The sequence below is a fragment of the Limanda limanda genome, chromosome 18 (genome assembly GCF_963576545.1).
Source record: "Limanda limanda chromosome 18, fLimLim1.1, whole genome shotgun sequence".
NCBI classification, from domain to species: domain Eukaryota; kingdom Metazoa; phylum Chordata; class Actinopteri; order Pleuronectiformes; family Pleuronectidae; genus Limanda; species Limanda limanda.
This window is the reverse complement of record NC_083653.1, coordinates 7,640,596-7,660,844: the sequence shown is the minus strand read 5'-3', so window position 1 is coordinate 7,660,844 and position 20,249 is coordinate 7,640,596. Positions and strand designations below refer to the sequence as shown.

Sequence of the window (20,249 nt, the reverse complement as noted above, 5' to 3'; positions counted from 1 at the left end):
AGCTTTCAGACTACAGGTCACGTTCACCCAAACATCTGGGAGTCTGGCTCGAAGACACATTTGGCCTGGAGGGGCCTGCGATCAAACCACCAACCTTTCAACCGGTGTTCGGCCCGCTCCGCCTCCCGTGCCGCAGCTGCCGCTCCGTATAGTGCACAGTCACTTCCTAAAATTGGTCAGTTTCTTGGTCGCCAAGCGACGGCGGCGATAAAGGCAGTGAGGATATTAATAGTTTAATGATGATGACAAGGTAATAATACTGATGTAACAGCGTGAGTAACGACACTTATAATGATGATGATAATGATGATGGCGGCTGCCGCGATGAGGCTGATGCAGATGATGATGATGAGCCGTCGGGTGATAATGGCGACGGATCAGCTTCAGATGAACAAGGTGATGACGTTATCAGTGGTAATAAGGTTTTGATAATAACAAGCTCGGGATGAGTGTTATTCCAAGGAGTCAAATGTTTGTGCAGCACCAGCAGATTTCTTTCTCATGTGTCACCGCTTTGGTATTTTGGGAACTTGAAATGAGCATGACTGCAGCGAAGTGAGGAGAGGCACAGGATTTTCTCCTGGGCTATTTTTGAGGCTTTGATAGATCATGGTTGACAAGATGAAGGGAATCATTGTCATTTTTACACATTGGCCGATTCAGGTTTTTTTTAGAATTCTTTCCTCCCTAACACTTTGCCTCAATGACATTTTTGACGACTATATTCCAACAAATACACGATCTCGGGCTGAAGCACTCGCACTCAGTCGAGTTATTGTGCAGGTTTACAAGTGACACGTCTCTGCAGTAACAGTGGCTGGTTTTCCGACGCCATTAATCTGAATTTGTCTATAAAACAATGCATTACTTCTGATTGTGTGTCAGCATTTACTTGTGTAAATATCCCCTGAAAGCTCAACTAAACTACGTTAGATTATTAACTGGGTCATTTGGCCTCAGATCTTGTGATACTGTCGTTATTGCCTATCCTTACTTTTACCACATGATAAAGTGATACATTGAGGGTTTGTAAATCATGTAATGAGGGAATGATTATCACTGATGGTGAAAATAAAGAGTAAAAATACAAGCGCTAATAAAAGAATACTAACGAGTGGCAGAATAAAACTAATGGAGGCCATTCGGGGTCTGATTCTCTTGTCCAATAAGCGGCGGCTCATCTCAGTGACAGGGCGACGGCAGCAAAAGACTGTTCCCTCCCGAGGAGACAGTAATACAGCGGGCTGAAAGGCAACCATGGCAACCGCTCATCTCAGTGTAATACCACTGATAGCGAAAAAGGATCCAAATTAGTCACAAAGCTTTGATTCACACTTGCATTAAAGCTAATTTGCCACTGAATTATCGTCACAATTTATCTTACAAATGCCCGTCCCCGATTCGTCTCCCCCGTGCAGGGGATTCATGGTTTTTTTGAAGTGGGGCTGTATTTGTTTTCTGCGGACATGCATCCACGAGAACACAGATGCTGTGGCGTTCCCCTCGCCAACTGCCTCGAACACAACACCCCCCCCCTTCCCCACAGATGTGCTCATTTCCCCAGGCAAAAGGGAAATGACATGCCTCTGCACAGAATCTGGACACATTCCCCACCAATGATATAGAAATGTACGCCTAAGCAGTTCTTCCGGGACAGAGCCTCTATCATTTGGCGAGACTTTTTTTGTTTCTATGTGCTCGGCTCTGTGACTCACTTCTCCCTCTTGTCACTTTCAAAGTTCGCCGGTAATTATGCTGCGATCGGAGGAGAGACGCCCCCAAGTGATCGATACCGGATCGGATTGGAGTGATCCAGAGTGATGGATACAGTGGGACTGAACGTGAATTGAAACATCAACTGTCCAATGCACCTCATCTGCCGTCGATTGAGGTTTGTAATTATGTTTTTAGGGGGGGGGCACTGCAGAGAGCCGCTGACCACAACCTCAATGTGGGACACACTGCCAGCAGAATAAAAAATAATAAAGAAAAAGGGAATTGAGGTCACCCTGTCGGAGTCTCGGCTCTTTTATTCCACATGAGTCAGAAAGCAGAGTTTGTATCGTATCGTTTTCTGAAAAGCTAAATTAAATCTAAGTAGATGAGCCCGACACTCAAGGGACTTTGTTTCAACGCGAAAGAAACGAAGGAGGAGAATTTAATATGGCGGAAACCGGCATTGTTGATTGTATGAGAGGGCGGTTTGAAAGGAGCTAGGCCAGACCGAACCACTGGAGTGAGCTCTGGGGATGAGGAGAAGGATTAAGGGAAAGAGTGAGAACAGGGGGCAGGAAAGAAGTTTGCGAAAAAAGGAGAGAACGAGGGAATCCAGGAGAGGGAGCGAGAAATGAAGATGAAGCGAGGCAGAGAGAGGAAAAAGGGGGAAGCTGTCTAGAACGTGTCGAGACGGAAGGGATGAATGTTTGAGGCTCGAGCTTTTTAAAAACTCCAATAAAGCCGGCTGGCTCCTGGCCGCATCGGAAAATGGGAAAAAGGAGGTTTTGAGTGGCGAGTCCAGGGGCCGGTGGAGCGAGGCGGGGCCCGGTGAGACCCGGCGGTGGGGGGGGGGGCCTTCTTTTGTGAGCGAGAACTCATTTACAATAGTTAAGGCAGGGTGAGCTGCACTTAGCTCGGCCAAAGGAAGGAAAAAAAAAGAATGAAACCGCAGCTTTCATTCGCAGTCTTCAACTCCAACCCAGCAAGTATTTGCAATGAAATACTCGGTATTCACAACGGAGAATTATTCATCAATTTCCCACAACATCAACATAGGATCCTTTCTAGTGCTTCCTATTTCCTTTTTCATTGCCTCTCGTTGTCTTATGTATAGCACGAAGCCTCACCTCATAGCAGTATGGGGTGAAGCCGTAGAGGAAGTGTGCATGCTGGGTGAAGGAAACGCTCTCAGCAAACACCAACCCTGTCTGGCCGCGCTGCAGTAATGAATGAAGAATCCTGCTGTGGCCTCCCTGCCTCTTCCTATACACCTTAAATATTAACATCTCTTCTCAAAGTCGGGGAAGCAACAAAAAAAGAAGCTTCTGTTGTTCGACCTCAAAGATGGTGAAGGAGCCTCCGAGCCACTGGTTCTGAACCTTTTGATGAAGTAGCTCAGCATATCGCTTTTTTTTAAGGGGGGTGGGGTGGGGTTGGGGATAAGCTATGTTTCTTTTTCAACGCTGCTTTCATACATGCGCTCAAGACATTTTCCTGAAATTTTCCTTAGGGGCTGTATTTGAGAAGTCTGCTTTGGGACATTCTCCAGAGCTTCTCCCGCCTGCACCTGTTAGGCTTTTTCAGTATAAGGACCCAATCGCAGACCAAGAGGCAAAAAAATACTTATTTATTTCAAAAATAGCAAAAAACAAGGATCCAAAAAGGCAAATATGACAGGGGCAAAAACCAGAAAATCCAATTCAATAGTTGGCAAAACAGAATTCCAAAAAGGGAAAAAACAAAGAGGTTCAAAAATCAGAAATCCAAATAACAAACCAGATAAACAGACCTCAAAAACTTAGAATCCTGGCATGGCTTCTCACAGGCAAAAACGATACAATCCGACAGAGGACAACAGAAAGACTGGGCTTATATAGAAGGGGAAACAAAGGCAAGACAAAGGTGAACAAATGAGGCAAACAATCAGGGTGATGATAGGGAACAGGTGAGGGGGGGAAAAGAGCGGGAAGCAGCAGAGGGCGGAGTCTCCGGACAATAACAGAACACACATGGCCTGACAACATGAACGCAACAAGCACATGACAACATAAATAAACGGGGGGAAACACATGGAATAACAAAACACATGCGGGAGGCACAAGGTAAAAAGTCTTAGATCACCGTGATCTTAACAGCACCACGATGTCCGAGTGAGCCCAGGTGAGACACACAGCAGAAACACAGCAGCCATACTGGAAGAATGTAAATTTAACAGGAGGAAAAAGAGGCGTCACATCCAGAAGACACCACAGGAGACGCCAACTTGGAAACGAGATTCAAGCTTTTGGCGATTAGGGGCGACGTAGGTGTGAGTGTGCTGTAAACATCATGTCCTGCCTCTCCTTCTCAATCACAAACCATCCAAACACTGTCACAGCTGTCAGCGGCAATTTGGGTTTCAGCCTCTTGTCCAAGGACGCTCCGGAATGACTGGTGGTGCCAGGGATCGAACCCCCGACCTCCCTGGTGAACGGATGAACCTCTTAATTAATCATTTAATTCGCAACCCAGAACCGAATATTTGGAGAACAGAACACGAGGTTCTTTCTCACCTTGAGATAGATTTGAGAGTTCACACCTCAGCCAAGGCCAAATAAAATAAACAACCAGGCCAGAAAGTGAAGAAAAAAACAATCCTGCATCCATCTCTTTCTTCTTGCTGCCAGACAGACAAACAAACAGCGAGGTAATAAGCCCCTGGGCGGAGGTAATAAGGGTCTTATTTCATGCGATCGCTGTGTTTGCATTCTTTCACTCACAGTGACAGAGGGTTGTCATTATGTGGAGCAGAAGCTTTGCTCTGGAAAGGACTTGGTTATTATGTGTGTTAATGAAAAGGACGAGTCCTCCTGCAGCTTCCTTGATGTTGTCTTCACTCTGAGGAATCTCTCCTCCAGACCCTCAACACAAAACTACTTGTTTTTCACCTTTGGACAGGAAGATGTTTGATATCACACAGTTATCCAGTGAGTTTTAATTAACATCTGGAAAAAGAAATTAAATTTTGTGTTGCTGAAAGTTTTTAATGCTTTCTAGTCCTTTTTATCGTCTCCTTTACTTCACAGATTTATCCCTAGGGGGGGTGGAACACTTTATTTTTTGGGGCACGAACGAACATTTTCCAGGCCAAATGCATCTCCTGAGGGTACAATCAATGTTTGAATATATTTAGCGAACCAGCAAATGGGAGCCTATCCTAATTTTGTGATACCGTGAAGTGTGGAGAAGTAAAAAAAAACAACAGAGGAGTTATCTCTCCACCAGAGCCGTTAAAGTATTTCTTCCAGCGTCTTGCCTTTTTTGGCAAGAGGCCTGTTTGTGTGACTGTGGGCGTCCACAGGGGGCGCCAGTCGCTGCTCCTGGTCGGATTTAGGAGCTTGTGACCGCTGAGAAACTGGGCTCGGCCTGCCGTTACCCATCAATCCTGAATGCTGCCATTATTAAGCGAGTTCATCTCGTCGGAGGCCAGGACACGACTCAATTTAGGCTCCGGATTGTCATTCAGCTTTATTGACCGGTCTCTCTCGCTCTCTCTCTCTCTCTCTCTCTCTCTCTCTCTCTCTCTCTCTCTCTCTCTCTCTCTCTCTCTCTCTCTCTCTCTCTCTCTCTCTCTCTCTCGCTTTCGCACTGACGGCCGCCATCGACATCTTAACAGCTTCACCCCCCACTGACTCTGCATACGCTTACACATTATGACGGCATTGTGCTGAGTCATGGGGGTGACGGTGGTATTAGTTTTGTCATGGCGGGCCGGAGGTGAGTTGTGTGTTGGTTCATTCATCTTTTTTTCTTTTTGTTGTTCCCTTTGTTTTTGGCTCTGAAATCACATCAAACGACGGGCGGCTGAGTTGCTTTGATAATTTGATCATCCCCCCCGTGTTTCACTTTCCCTTCAAATCAATGAAAAGGACAAAAAAACACAGAACACACACACCTCCCTTTCTTTGTTGTCGTTGCATTTTCCGTGGGCGGCTTATCATTCATCTTCTTTGCATCCTCTTTAAAACATAGCACATCAGTGGGAGAGGACCCCCCCGTCCCACATCCTGCTGTTTAGCCGACCGGAGCCGGCCCGGCCACCGCTGCATCCATGCTCGTCGCTCTGGGTGTGTTATCATTAATGGAAGGCAGATAGCGGGGGGGAAACGAAACACGTGGCCGCTCGGCCGTCGATTTGGCATTTGTCTCTCCCGCTCCATGTCAGAAACTCTTTCTTTTGTGTGTGTGTGTGTGTCACAGAGTTCAGTGTGTGTTCAGATTGCTGAAGACTGTGTGATAAGCAGCGGGCAGGATTTCTCCGTGAGTGTGTTTATCCTGTTTGCACCGCAGGAAGGAAATCGCTTGCAGTTTTAGTTAATTATCTGTTTGTTCAGGCTCAGCTGGCCGCGTGCAGGTTAGAGGGCTCGAGGCGTCGGATGCTGTCGTCAGGTTTAAAGGATTAGTAGCTGTTTTTATCCAGAGAGACAGATAGTTATTTCAGAACTCCTTTAGTTAAAGCGTGAGGATTTCAATGACGTTTTTCATACTGTGAGAGCAGATGGTGCCTGGACATACAGATTATTAACCCTGTGGAGTTTTCTTCTCACAATTTTCTATCACAATGTATTGTGTGCCTTCAGGATTGTGGTCCAAGAGGATATGTTGTTTGTTTGTTTTTGTTATTTGCAGGATTTCGCATAAACCTCTCGATGGATTAGCACGAAACTTAATGGAAGGATGGGTCAGGCCAAACATTTGGGATCCGGGATTCTAAAAATAGACACTGCTTCTTACTCCACTTCAGTTAAAAATACACAGGTAACTATAAGAAATTGAAAAATGTACAATGTAAACTGAAGCTGAGAAATGTAATGTTGCTTTATAGCTCTCAGGCTTGTTTGAATTGAAGGTGACTGTTGGGCCTTGACTGAGGTATTGTGCAATTCTAGTGCAACACATTGGAAAAGCAGATTTTCTCCATCATTATCCTTATAAATGAAACCTGCACTGTGTATGTCCGTGTTTCTACTGAGCTACAAGCTTTCATTTCGATGGTGCAGCGCTGTGCCATCAAACTGGTGGAGCCTTCGGTGAATGGGTTTTTTAATTACAGCCCATTTCCACCAGAGGGGCTCTCAGTAAGAAACATCTCCTGTGTTTACAAACAGGATCTACGTTCTAAATCAAGTGTCTCAATCTTAGTTAGTGGAAGCAAACAGTCCCTGTCCTGCGTGGCGGTACTTTCTAGTATCTTCTATCAGGATCCATCAGGGCTGAGCTTCTTTAATTGGCAGAACACAAACCTTGCAGCCGCTTGTTTTCAGCTTCTCACACACGAGGATGAAAGACACTTTCAGCTCCTCGGTTTAGCTCTGTCACGATGCACCTTTGATTTGTTGATCATTATCCAAACGCTACATATGTCTGAGTGGTGAAGATGTTGTTATTTACTTATTTTGTTGTATCTTGCAGAACCCCGAGCTCGCTCTGCCAATAGATTTCAGATGTTTGTGTCTTTGTTTGATGTTGCAGAGTGTTAGCTTTTTAAATCCCTATTTGCCTTAAATTCTCTCACACTCTCGTTTCCAAAAAACAGAGCATTTTGGAAGTTTTTGAGGATAAACATAAACCCACACAGTGTGGCGTCGCCAATTGGCATTTGCAAATGGGTCTGGAACTTTTCCGCTCATTTTCGGATTTCAAAAGGTCGACATCAACAGTCACGAACAGACGAAACTTGCAATGAAGTGACAAAATATCCCTTCCAGTTTGTTTCATAGCCCACTGCCTTGACAGCAGAATCTCCCAGGAAGTGGCGGATGGTTGTGATTAGTGCGACCACCTCCGAGATGATGTTTTGAATGGGAGCTCGCTAATTGCTCTGGAATCCAGGCTCACTGCTTTTTTGTGTGATTTGGACATTTTCTCATGCAGCCTTCAACCTGCACAGGTATGCAGTAAACGCTGATGCCTACAACACACACACACACACAGAAAAACACACACACACACACACACACAGACACTACACACAACGTAAACCGTATCTCTCCAACCATTCACTGCCACTGCACCTCCCATTTACAGCGAGAGATCTCCCAGATAACCCACTATCTCAAGAATTAGAATAGTCACTCAGGCAGCTCCTCCTCAGCACATTCTTCGACAGCTGCAGATGTGTGACAGTCTCAACTGCCGGGATTCAATTTGAATCTCCACTTGACAAGCTGAGTGGGAGATCTTCCGTCTGAACAAGCTTCCCTGCCGAGGAGACGAGGAGTTTTCCACCGACGTCCAGGTCGCCGAGCGCAGCATCAGATGTGGAGATGCCCTTACATGTGCAGAGCTCGACCTCCTGTGTTTGTTTAACAATGTAGTCAAATGACATTTTCAGGCCGAGCGTGGTTTCTGATGGGTTTCGTAGCTGCAGAGCTTTACTTCCTCATTAAGTCTAAATGTCAGGAGCTGGCACAGATGGAAGAGCCCGAGTCCTTTAAACTAGCGTGTGACGGTAAACACAGCTTTCACCATCGAGCATGAAACTGTAGGTGCCACGATTTGCGAGCAGATGTCCGTTTCACTGCCAGGACAGGGCTGTTTAAATCACAAATCATAAACCCTGAAATCTCTCCATTTACTTTGAGATACTGGAAGACGCAGCCCCAGTCATTCAGTGTATTTACTGCAGCCCGCAGTGCAACGGCCGCCATGTGACTCAGCAGCTTTGATGAGAAATAAAGGTGTGAACCGCGGAAGTGCTGGGAGTAAGTGTGCGCTGAAAGTGAGCAAATACCGGGAGCTTGCAGTAAGTCGGTGGAATTAATGAGCCCTTAGGGATGAGTGGTGATGTGTCTGACAGGCTCCACAACAAGTAACAAGTATACACAGCTTTTCACTAAATGAATACGACATGAAGGTGACAGACTCTTGAATCATTTTTATCTTCCAGTAAACAAATTGTCATTATAATTTACCCAATTTTTTTTTCTTAGGGTTACAAGAACTCAATGATCAAATGAGACGGAAGAGAAAAGCTACAAATCCTCCAGTTTGAAAAGTTAGAACCTGCAAGTTCAGTAAATCATTTGGCAAGTGGCTGAGGGGTAAGGACTGAGGACGTCCCACCTACTTCAGCCCCATGAGTAAAATTGGGATTTGTGAATATGGGCTCCACAAATAAATTTGATTGATTGTGGTTAGATCAGTTATCAGAATCAACTTCAAATCATTTTGTCATTGATTAAAACACCTACTGGATTTTTCTCAGTCAGGTTTAAGGCCACTTGCATTTTAAGACATAGACTAAGTACAAAGAAGCACAGAAAGACAAAAGTGAAGTCAAATTATCTTGATCACCCCCTGGTGGTTTCTGGGATTTGAGGTAGTTATCTAACCTATGTGTGTTGTGTTTCCAGTAGGTTTGGTTTCAATTAGTTGTTTGATGCTATAAAAACCTGTTAATTTGTCATGATGATGATGATGATGGGGAGAGTGGATGGAGATGAAGGCATGTTCAGAGGTACAGTGTAAACTGCAGTGAGAGCTTCTGTGTTGAGGCTCAGCCATTCCCACTGCGAAGGAGACTGCAGCGACACCTGGCGGCAGCACAACGCCAACAGCTGTAATCTGTAATCACAGTATTTAATTTAATTTTCATCAACAGTACGATGACACTATCTTTGCACACTCACTTTAACCACCGGGCTAATTTAAATATCCCTGGTGAGACGGGGAGCGTGACATAAAATAGCAAAGGGATTCCAGCATCCACGTCGTAAAATTAAGGATTCCACAGAGTGCAATCTATGCACACGGCCCACAGCAACATGCACTTAATGACCAACATGTATGGATTCTGCTGTGGCCTGCTGCAGTTAACCATCTGCTGTAAACCATCTCCTGCACACCTACACTGTGCACATGTGATGTAACTCCGCCATCTAGTGTGCACAAAGGAGTATTGACTTACAGTTAAGGTAAATGTCAGTGAATATTAACCTTCCTAAAGGTCGCTTCCAAATCCAAAAGCAGTTTGTTGTACATGAAGTGCATAACGTTGATATTTTATTTGACAGCGGTTTTACAAGTGTAATTAGAATAAATGGGGACTGTGACCTAATAAAATTTGCTGCGCTACGCCAGGAGGCCTGTCGGGAAAACCCAGAGTGGACCAGCGGGCCCAGGACTGGACAGTGGATATGGAACATGACATAGATCATAGATTTTTATTACACCCGAAGTCCAGGATTTTGTTTTATTGCTCCCTGACGATATGTTGTGAGATTCAGTGTCAGGAAGATTGAGTGGTTTGGCTCACAACTGCATTTAAGGTCAATGCAGATTCCGTATCAATCATGTCACCTTTACACAGCGTGCAATAACTTTCATATTTATTATAGCACTTAAATACACTTTGCATTATTCATATTATTTATCATATTCATCTATATCAGTCACTTAACTCTACTGTATGCTCTTTGCACCCTTGTAACCTCAACATGGTTTTGTTTTATAACTTTATTTCGCACTTCTTTTCATTTGTATATTTTACTTAGGCATAATTGAATTTGAGGATGACACATTTCGTAATGACAATAAAGTTTTTTAGACAAAGTGCTGCACAATGATGCACTGTATGAATATGTGTGTGTAAAAGGGCGAATGGCAATACTGTCATCCAGACTAATGAGCGCTATACAGACCTTTCACATGTAAATATGTATCAACACAGTAAATATCAAATACTGCTTTCTTACAACTTAAAAACACATTCACAAAGCTACACCACATATTAAATGTACATCAAATGGGCAATGAATACAGATCCATGCTTCCAGAAGTCAAAATGTGGTTTTCAATTTCCCTCATCAGGGTTAAGATTTGGCTTCTTAATGTTTCATTTCAGAGAGGGAAGGACAAGAAAGGACTGAGAGGGAAGAAGGAGACAATGGGAGTCAGTGTGGAAGAACTGTCCCTGACCAGAGGGACAAAGTGTGACTCCAATTATTCTCTACTTACTGTACCATTCTCACATCACCTGATCAGGAAACTCACTTCATGTGATCTGATGACTCTCGAATGACTGCCGACGTGGAATCGCTCTCATGTGATGTCAACAACCCCCCCGGAAGGCTGACAAGGCCGGGAGTGCTTTACCTTTAACCTGAGCATGTGGTATAATATAATGAGTGTATATTATCTTATCGTAAATTATCCTTAAACTCCCCTTAATTATTGTTTTAAACGTGTGGCTTGTAGCTTAAATTTCAAGCACTTTTAATTCCCAAAACTAACAATGTGGTTCTGGTAGTGCAACATGTTGCTCCCAGTGAGAGTTGTTCAAAGAGTTGGCAGGAACTCAATCAAACAAAATTGAAAGAGCAGGGTAATTATAAGATCAACATCTTCTTTATCAGATTCGGACTTTATTAGATCATTTTTCACAGGTCTTTGTGTTTATTTACTTGAAGATGCGAGAATCACATGCTGCATTTACTGTGAAATAAGGCATGAAATTCTTTACACGCATAAAACAAAACTCAGTGTCTCCAGTGTCATGGGGGGCACAGAGTTAATAAAATGCGATGAGATAATTAATATTAATTTGTGCATCAATACCAGAATAATGTGTAAAGCTTGGGGGTAAAAAGGCACTTTTGAGATGCTAGGCCAACAAAATGAAAAAAGAAACAAACAAATCAAACCTCTTTATCGCATTGATATTAAAGTCATGTAAACACTAAATTGCCATAAAGCAGCTATTCATTTATGAAGCTGTGTTATATAACCAGTATAAAAAGTTAAATCTGGGACAGTTTTAAAATCTACTTATAAGTCACACTCACTAGTAATTCATCTCACTACAAACACACATAAATGCTTTTTTATATTTTGACACTTTTGTATATTTATGTATGTCCGTGGAAGAGGTCCCACTCCCATGATATATATTAAGGGCTCATTCTAAGGTAACAAATACACAATGACTCTTGTTTGAGATGACAATACACAACACTGACGAAAACACAATTATGAATAGCACATTCCATTTCTACCAGTCGATCCCCCTTCATCCTCACACTGGACCCTGATAACAAGCTAATATAACATATGGTATTAATATGTTATCATAATACAATTCTGCTAAAAATAATTTTACAGTAATATTGAATTAAACACTGCTGATTGTACAACCTTACAGGTAAATCTTCACCCAGCTGTCAACACAGGGTATAATCAGCTGCAGGAGTCTTGCACATTGTACACAAGGGAGTGCAATTGTGATCATTTATGATGATTACTTGTTAAAAAATGTATTTTTTCTACCAAAGCCATAATTCAGAGCCTTAATTACACTTCCTGGCAGCAGCAGTTGACCCTGTAACGAAATAGGGACCAGTGCTTGTTATCCGAATAGCAAAGCATAAATACTGCTCATTAATACTGCTCATTAAACCAACAATAAACATTTAAGGGACCATAACTGAGCAAGCTGCCTTACCTGGAAGCAGGTGTCTGTTCTTCTCCTTCATCTGTTCAGAAGGAATTCTGGGCCAACAAGCACATTTTGTTTTGAGGTTAGTTTGGGTCAAATATCCCAACCTGAGAAGAAACCGCTCTCACAGGGGTTCTCCAGTTTAGTTGACTGATTGATTGGTTGGTTGGGTGGTGGGTTGGTTGATGAGTGGGTCTGGTTGGTTGGTTGGTTGGTTGGTTGGTTGGTTGGTTGGTTGGATGGATGAATGGATGGATGGATGGATGGATGGATGGATGGATGGATGGATGGATGGATGGATGGATGGATGGATGGATGGATGGACGGATGGATGGATGAATGGTTGATCAGCAGGATCACACAAAAACCCATAAACAGTTTTCAAGGATGGGACGTGGAAAGAACCCATTAAATCTTGTGCACAAGATTCAGCTTCAGGAATGTTTGATCACTTTATGAATCTTTGGCGGAGGGATGCGCTTCACTGAGGGCCAGTCTAGTTTTCTTTGTGTTACTTTGAACCTACAAATGTCTGACGTAGTCGTATGTTAAAACTATCTGTGGGTATATTTTACAAATTCACACTCTCCTGCCTGCCAGCTTCTTGAGACTGGACAGTTTCACACATGGCCTGAATGTACCCCTCTCCCTCTCGTGTCCCGACTGAAGTCAACATCATTAACAGCAGACTTGACATTTTACTCTGCACACAATTAGACGAGTCATAATAAAGCTTCTGCCATGGATTACCAATATCGTCTGGGCCGCTCACACCATCAGTACCAGAGGTTGAAGGGCTCTTATTGCTCCTGACTTCATTCCAGAATTCATTAAAAACTTTTCATTTGCAATTTCCGTGTTGGCAAACCAGCCGCCATCTTATTCTAATTTCTCGACAGTTGAACTTCAGCAAAAACGGTGCAGTAGTTTTTTAGGGCCTCAGTCGCCTGAAATCTTTATTCCACTGATTTACTTTTACATCTTTAAACGAGCTCACACACCACTAGGCTGTTCAAGATGAGCTCAGTTTGCCTGGCGTGATTATTTTACCTTGTTTTTACCAGTCCAGCTTTTCACTGCTGGTTTTTGCAGTCATAGCAGCAGAGATATGGTCTGTAAAGACCAATCTTTATGCTAATTAGGGCATTAAACCAGTCCATGATACAGTGTCTCCTATACTCTACCGAAATAACAAATTGTTGCATGCTCACAGAAAAGAATTTTAATTCGAAGAGACTTCTGTTGAAAATTAACAAAATTAATTGCCATGCATAATAAGAGATGACAATAATGTGATATAAATAAGAGTCTATTTTTGAATTATTATTATTGGATTACCGTGAACACCCAAAGTCTGCTGCTTAGCAGTGGTGGGGAGGGTGAAAGAGTTGTGGATGAATGAGAGATAGAGATCCTAAATCAACTTTCACTAAGCCTTGCTCCCTTGCTAATGCCCTTCAACAATTAGTGTAATAGAACTAGAATGGCCTTACCCCTTTACATTCCTTCAAGCTGCGCCAAATTCCACACATTCATAGATATCAGAAAAGGGTGGAAAAAATGCCCTATCCCACAATTTTGAAGAAAGTGTAAAATACTTGGAAATCCTTTTTTGTACTATCGGCTTAATCCTGTTCACAAAGAAACTAACACAGGGGTGAGAGCATAACCCCCATAGCGGAGGTAATAACCAGTTGGATCTTACTTGAGATTCCAGTCTATCGCTGCTCCTCCAGTTCATCAACCTCAACCATCAACTTGCTTTGCTTTAATACCAGTCTGCTTTGAATGCATGGGATGGACTATCCTACAAAATGCTCTTCATCCACAAAGTACGTTTCTAAGTACGACAAAGATGCATTGCTTCCCAAGTGTAATATAAATTAATGTAGTAATGATACTCTAATTATACACTCTTTCTACTATTCTGTTCCAATTTGGTTGATTTGTAGCATGATATGTATTTTGTGGCATGGAAAATTAAACTTATACCAGTATGCATTTATGCAAGAATGCTCATCTCATGCAAGACTTTTTCCTGAGAATTAAATAGTCGTCCAGTCTTATTATCAGATCAGAAAACCTTTACCTGCAAAGATAGATACATTCTCCTTTAGTCTCATTAGGGAAATTAGTTTGCAGCAATAATCATGGAGCATTTTCCAAACACCAACATAACAAAAACTATCAACAGACATAACCAACAATTGTACATTCATTGCACCTTAAGCAGCTCTGGCGGTAGACATTTGGACATTTGGTCCTGACCAGCTGGACATCATCAATTTTTGTGCATGTTTAAAAGCTTCGCAGCTTATACAAAAAAGTTAATTTGTTATATCAGCTTTATCTCAATAGAGGGGAGCAATAATGTCGTCCAGATGGGCCGTGTCTGCCTCTGTGCTCTATCAAATCTATTCTGGTTCTGTGTCCTCCCACTGCAGCTTTTCACTTCACATGTTCGTCTTTGGAAATTCTACCTCAGTGTCTCAATGTGAAAAGGTCGGCCGAGACTGAAAAGGTCAGGAGTGATGGAGCTGCCTCCACCCTGCTGAGAACAGCACTGATGACGATATCACAGCTGACGGATTAAACCCTCTGGCGTGTGGTGGGGAAGGGTGGGAGAGTGGTGGGAGGTTTTTAATGAGGCCAATTAAAAAGATAATTTCCACGTGTACGAGATTATTCCGGTTGATGAAACAAAAAACTAAAAGCTCCCCTGAGTCATATTTCTGCACAACCAAGAAAACGCCTCTGTCATGACTCATTCCCTCTTATGGAGACTGCACTACGTCCTTTGCTCCACATGGTGGCGCTGCTGCATTGCTGTTAGGGGCCTCATAGCAAGACGGAAAGTATTTGTAATCTGAATGTTGGTGGGGGTTGTTATTGTGCTTCAGCTCCTCGCCACAGGAGTGAGACTCCTCAGAGGCGAGCTGGATATTTTTCAAAGATGGATGGCGAGGCAACAACAAACGAAAAGCCTTTGGCGAGTTACGAGTTTGATTTAGTGGCTTAATTCTTAAGTGAATATGAAAAAAAAAGGAGGGCCAGTAGGGAGAGAGGGTGCATGAAAACATCCATATACACAGAGAGCGGGACAGTAAATTACATGTTCAAGGGCAACAAATTGCTACCTGAACGCCTGTTTATGTGTCACCCAGCAGCCATTCACCCTCATTTTGCACGCACACGCCTTGGCCTCTCTTTACTTCTGCTCGGACACACACAGTACTTGACCCCAACTCAGGTCACAAATGGATCTTTATGCAGACTTAATAGCAGCTGCTGCGCTAAAACACAGTCGCATGCTTCACATGAAGAAGCGTGTTGAGAATTGCGTCATAGATTCTGTCAGTTACGAGTTGACGAAGTTCTGCTGCATAGTTGAGCAATCTCAAATCCAAATGAATGTTGGGAAATTAAGACGGTGAATAACTGGAGGAACAGGTTGCTGCTGTAACGGCTGTGTGATTAATGACCTGGTCTGGACTCCCCATCAACTCACATGTTCTCTATAGATGAAGTTTTCTTCAACAAATGTATACGATATATCACTTTAGGATACACCTCGATTATGCTGGGAACTGGAATTTACTGCACTGAGGATCTGTTTTAGTTTAGCTTAGTTTAGTTAACACATTTATTCTTTTATGACTGTGTTTTTATTAGTTTTTGTGTTTTGTAACTTTGTTTTGAGAAGTGCTATATAAATAAAGATAGTATAAATACAAAATACATGAATGAAATGTCAAAATATATGTGGGGTGTGTTAGAAACGAGTAATCATAAGTCAATCAATCAATCAATCAATCAAGTTTATTTGTATAGCCCACATTCACAAATAACAATTCGTCTCATAGGGCTTTAACATTGTGTGACATCCTCTGTCCTTAACCCTCAGCAAGAGTAAGGAAAAACTACTAAAAACCCTTTTCACAGGTAAAAATATGTAGAAACCTCAGAGAGAGCCACAGGTGAGGGATCCCTCTCTCAGGACGGACAGAAGTGCAATAGATGTCAGGTGTAAGAAAACATCATCAGGATTTTTAGCAGCATCGATGAGGGGTGTACGGGTTGTATATATATATGCATATATCTAATTTGCATTTCAAATCTAATGTTCACACAGGACAGTGTAATTTTGTAGATGCAAAATGACATGGTTTTGAATTTGCTCAAATATTGCAACCAAATGTGTCTGTGTGTGATGTTGTTCAACAACATCACACACAGACAAAAAAATAAAAGAATTCCTTGCTCTAACAACAAGGACCTGACCTTGCCAAGACTTTTGTTTTTTCTTGGCTGCGTGAAAAGAAATCTGGTCTTGACATTTCTGCCGTCACTTGAACACAATCGAAGTGAATGAACTGGAGTTGACATGATGAAAAAATAAGCTTTATTTAGAACTAAAAATAATAGTTCTTTCAATCTCACCACCATCGTCGCTATGAGTGTTTAATATTTATTGCCACCGTGCCTTATCTTCAGCCACCATAACTGCACGCCTCACCACAAACCTCACCCCAAAAAAGACTAGGGCCAGGAAACCACATGTTTCTCCCCCACTGTGTGATTACTACAAGTGGGGAAACATAATATGAACATACATATAAATCGATAAGCCTACTGCCAGTCGGCTAAAGGCGAATAATGTCATGCTCAACAAGGCCGGGTTTGTCTTTGTCCATGAACCATTCATATGTTGTATATCCAACTTTGAGAATAATCTGTCTCAGCAGAGCAATGACACATCCTGGGAATCGCCGATCACTCCATCACAAAGCAAAATAGTTTTGACCTGATATGTGACCATACGGAACGATGTTTACGTTAGCCAGTCAGTCATTGTTAGCAAAACCAGTTCATAATAACACAGTAGTAACACGTCTGCGTACAGTTATTGGACGGTAGTTTGCCTACGACAAATTTCACGACAGAGGTGCTAATAATAAACTACAGCTTTCACCACTGTTCATACATGGAGCAGCCATCTTGGATTTCGAAGTCGTGGGGGGTGAAGCTCCTCCGATCTTCTGAGTTGAAATTCCGACTGGAGGGGGTGTTCCAGTTGCATCTTCCGACTTGGGGTTGGTAATTCCGAGCTCCTGGGTCTAATGGAATGCTGCATAAGCCATTGCAATATCGAATGTCAACCAAATGTGCCAAAGGAGGCCAAATTTTGTGACATCCAGATTACACCTTTGCAAAAAAGGGCCCACTTTTCTATTGAGGTATTTGTGTCACATTTTCTAGTTTACAAGTTGTGCAACTTTAGGCTCACATCCCTTTGTCAGAGCCTCAAGGAGGCCAGAAGAGCCTTGACATCGCCTGAAGTGGCCCACATTCGTATGCTGGCCAACACCTGGAGAAACAGTTAATACATATTCCCACAAGTTTATCAAGATCATCTGTTTGTCTCATCAGATATGAAATGAGAAGGAGTGATGACCATGTAGAGGAAGAGAGAGATAGAGACTGATGCAACCAGTTAGGGGGGAGGCTCTTATCGGATAACTGAGGAATCAGCAGGTAACATGAGGCTCTGCTGTGCTCAGGCTGAAGGTCGAGGAGAGTGTCATCCTTCCTGGGGGTGGGGGGGGATGTCGAGCCCTTCGTCGCCTCGCTGGCCCCCGGGTCTGTGTCGGTGGGATGCAGTACTACAACCTGACACTGGTGCGCGCACTGCAGCTTCAACACCGTCCAACTGCTCCCACCACCACCACCACCACCACCACCACCACCACCAGGGTCTGCAGCAGCCGGAGTCAAGCGAGAGGCAGGCACAAACAGGAAGCTGACCGCCGTCCCTCCAAAATAAATCACACCCAAACACAAGTTCATCGTTTTACATGAGGCATATGTAGTGTATTTCAGAGGTATAATAAATGAAAATATATGAAATAAAATAAATTGAATAGAAAATAGACCAAAACATGTATGTCTTCACTTATATAGCATATATAAGGTATTAAGTACCCTTGCCTCTTGTTTAATTGTATTCAAATACAGAAATATTGTATTTAAGTAATTTAAAAAGAAAATACTCATGTACGAAGATAATAAAACAAAGTTAATGAAATAAATACATAGAAATAAATAATAGAAAATAGACCAAAACTTATAATATGGACCTACATTCAATTTTTTTACTTTCAAATTTGATATATTATTTACATTTGGGCATAAATGGAGAGAATGTTAGGGTGAAAGATTATTGGGTAAACTCTGTTAAAGGCACAACTGATACTGAATAACTGAAACTGCTCACAAGTGCAAAATGAGGTTTATTTATTATATTATTATGACCAAGTAATAACTCAAAATACCTAAATAAAAATCAACCAAAAATACAAGCAAATATCTATATTCATACCTTTAATTTAACTTGGAGTTAAACCTGAAAGCACAGTCAATTTCTTTTTTTCTTTTTTTTTTATTGTATTTATTTGTCTCTTGTTTTTTCCTTTTCTTTTAAATGTCATTTGAACATGTTCTTATGTTACTGAAAATCTGTTTCAGCATATTTTTTTATTTGTATTAACATGTTTATATTTGCATATATTCCTTGTACAAAAGGTTCTACACAAATAAGGTGTTATATTGTCACTCTTATTTGTCATCGTCCCACTCAGGGACAATGCAGCCTATTACACTGAAAGCTCCTGACAGGAAGTGCAGTGTGTCCCCTCCGTGCTGTTCCTTGACACCGGCCGTCCAGCAGCAGATCCCCACAGAGCAGCCTCGACTGCCGGATTCACAGAGCCCCAGCTCCCCTCCTCCAGTGTCTGCTTCCGCCGCAGCCTTCCCCCCTCTATTTTACCCCCGGAGCGGCGGATCTGTGCGGCCGCTGGACCCCTGCGAACCCCGGCAAGGTGAGTCGATGCTGATATAAAGAACCCGTCGTGCATGGCGGAAACGTCGGAGGAGGCAGCGGCTCCTTCCCCCGCTACATCCCGGCCTGTTGACTGCGTCGCTGCCGGGACCGCGGTGCCCAGGCAGCGGCCGCGGCAGCGGAGGGAGGGAGGGAGGGACGTGTGTTGGGTCCCGTTATCTCAGCTCCACTCCCCGGTGTGACGCTGCTCCTCTCACCGGGGTGACGCTGCACCTCTCCCCGGTGGAGGAGGTCCACCCTCCCGCACATTCACCCTCATACACTGGCTCCCTCCGCCAAGGGGAAAAGCAAGTGTTTCAAAACAACCCCCCGGGCTCACAGTGCGGGAAGAGCCGGGCAGCTCTGCCGGAAGCCGCCGGTGCAGACGGCGGCGGCAGCGGCGGCTCTTCCCTCCCCCGGGTTGTGTTTAATGTGGCAGCTTTATTGACGGCTAGCGGCGCTAGGAGCATGTAGCCTGTAAGCTAGCTGCGTTTGTTGTCTGTTGCTGGGAGCTGACTGGGAGCTGACAGGGAGAGACATGACCTCCACCCCCCCTCACACACACGCAGATGGAGACAGAGACACATGACACACGGGAGGTGTTTGACAACATGATGTGTGTGTGTGTGTGTGTCCGTGTCCTCCGGTGTGTCCCCCGGCATTGTGTGTGTGTGTGTCTGGTGCGAGGCGAGCAGGACAAAGCTGCCTGTGTCTCAGCCTCGGTGCTCCGCTGCTGGTGCCCGGCAGGACCCGGTGTCCAGAGGTGTGGTTAATGCGTAATAAGTCCCGGTGATGGGTGATGATCCTCGGCCTGGGTCTCACCTCCATCACCCCCCCCCCTCACATCATCCTCACACACACACACACACATACAGCTATCCTTGTTGGGACTTTCACTTCCATTCATTGTTGACCAACCAGAACCAGAACCTGTTCCCCGACTGCACCCCATGACAAATTCATGCCTAACCCTAACCTCCACGTAACCATGATTCACATCCTACTACAAACCTCAGAAATGTCCCATGAGGACCAGACTTTGGTCCCCATGAGGGCTACTGGTTGTGAAAAGGTCAGTGTTTATGTTAGAGCTGTCCTAAAGAGGTACAAAACGAACACACACACATAGTTGTGTTTCCATGATCTACTCTAATCCTTAATCTAACTGTAACCTATCCTCCA

The 20,249-nt window shown here is 43.5% G+C and overlaps 1 protein-coding gene across 1 annotated transcript in view; it reads left to right on the top strand.

Annotated features, from left to right (window-relative positions):
* Positions 1 to 19,019: 19,019 nt before the first annotated feature.
* fut8b (fucosyltransferase 8b (alpha (1,6) fucosyltransferase)) overlaps positions 19,020 to 20,249 on the top strand; it is a 79,256-nt gene continuing 78,026 nt past the window's right edge. The window contains exon 1 of the mRNA XM_061091722.1: positions 19,020 to 19,068. The gene's annotated coding sequence lies outside the window, so the exon portion shown is untranslated. The remainder of the gene's footprint in view (positions 19,069 to 20,249) is intronic.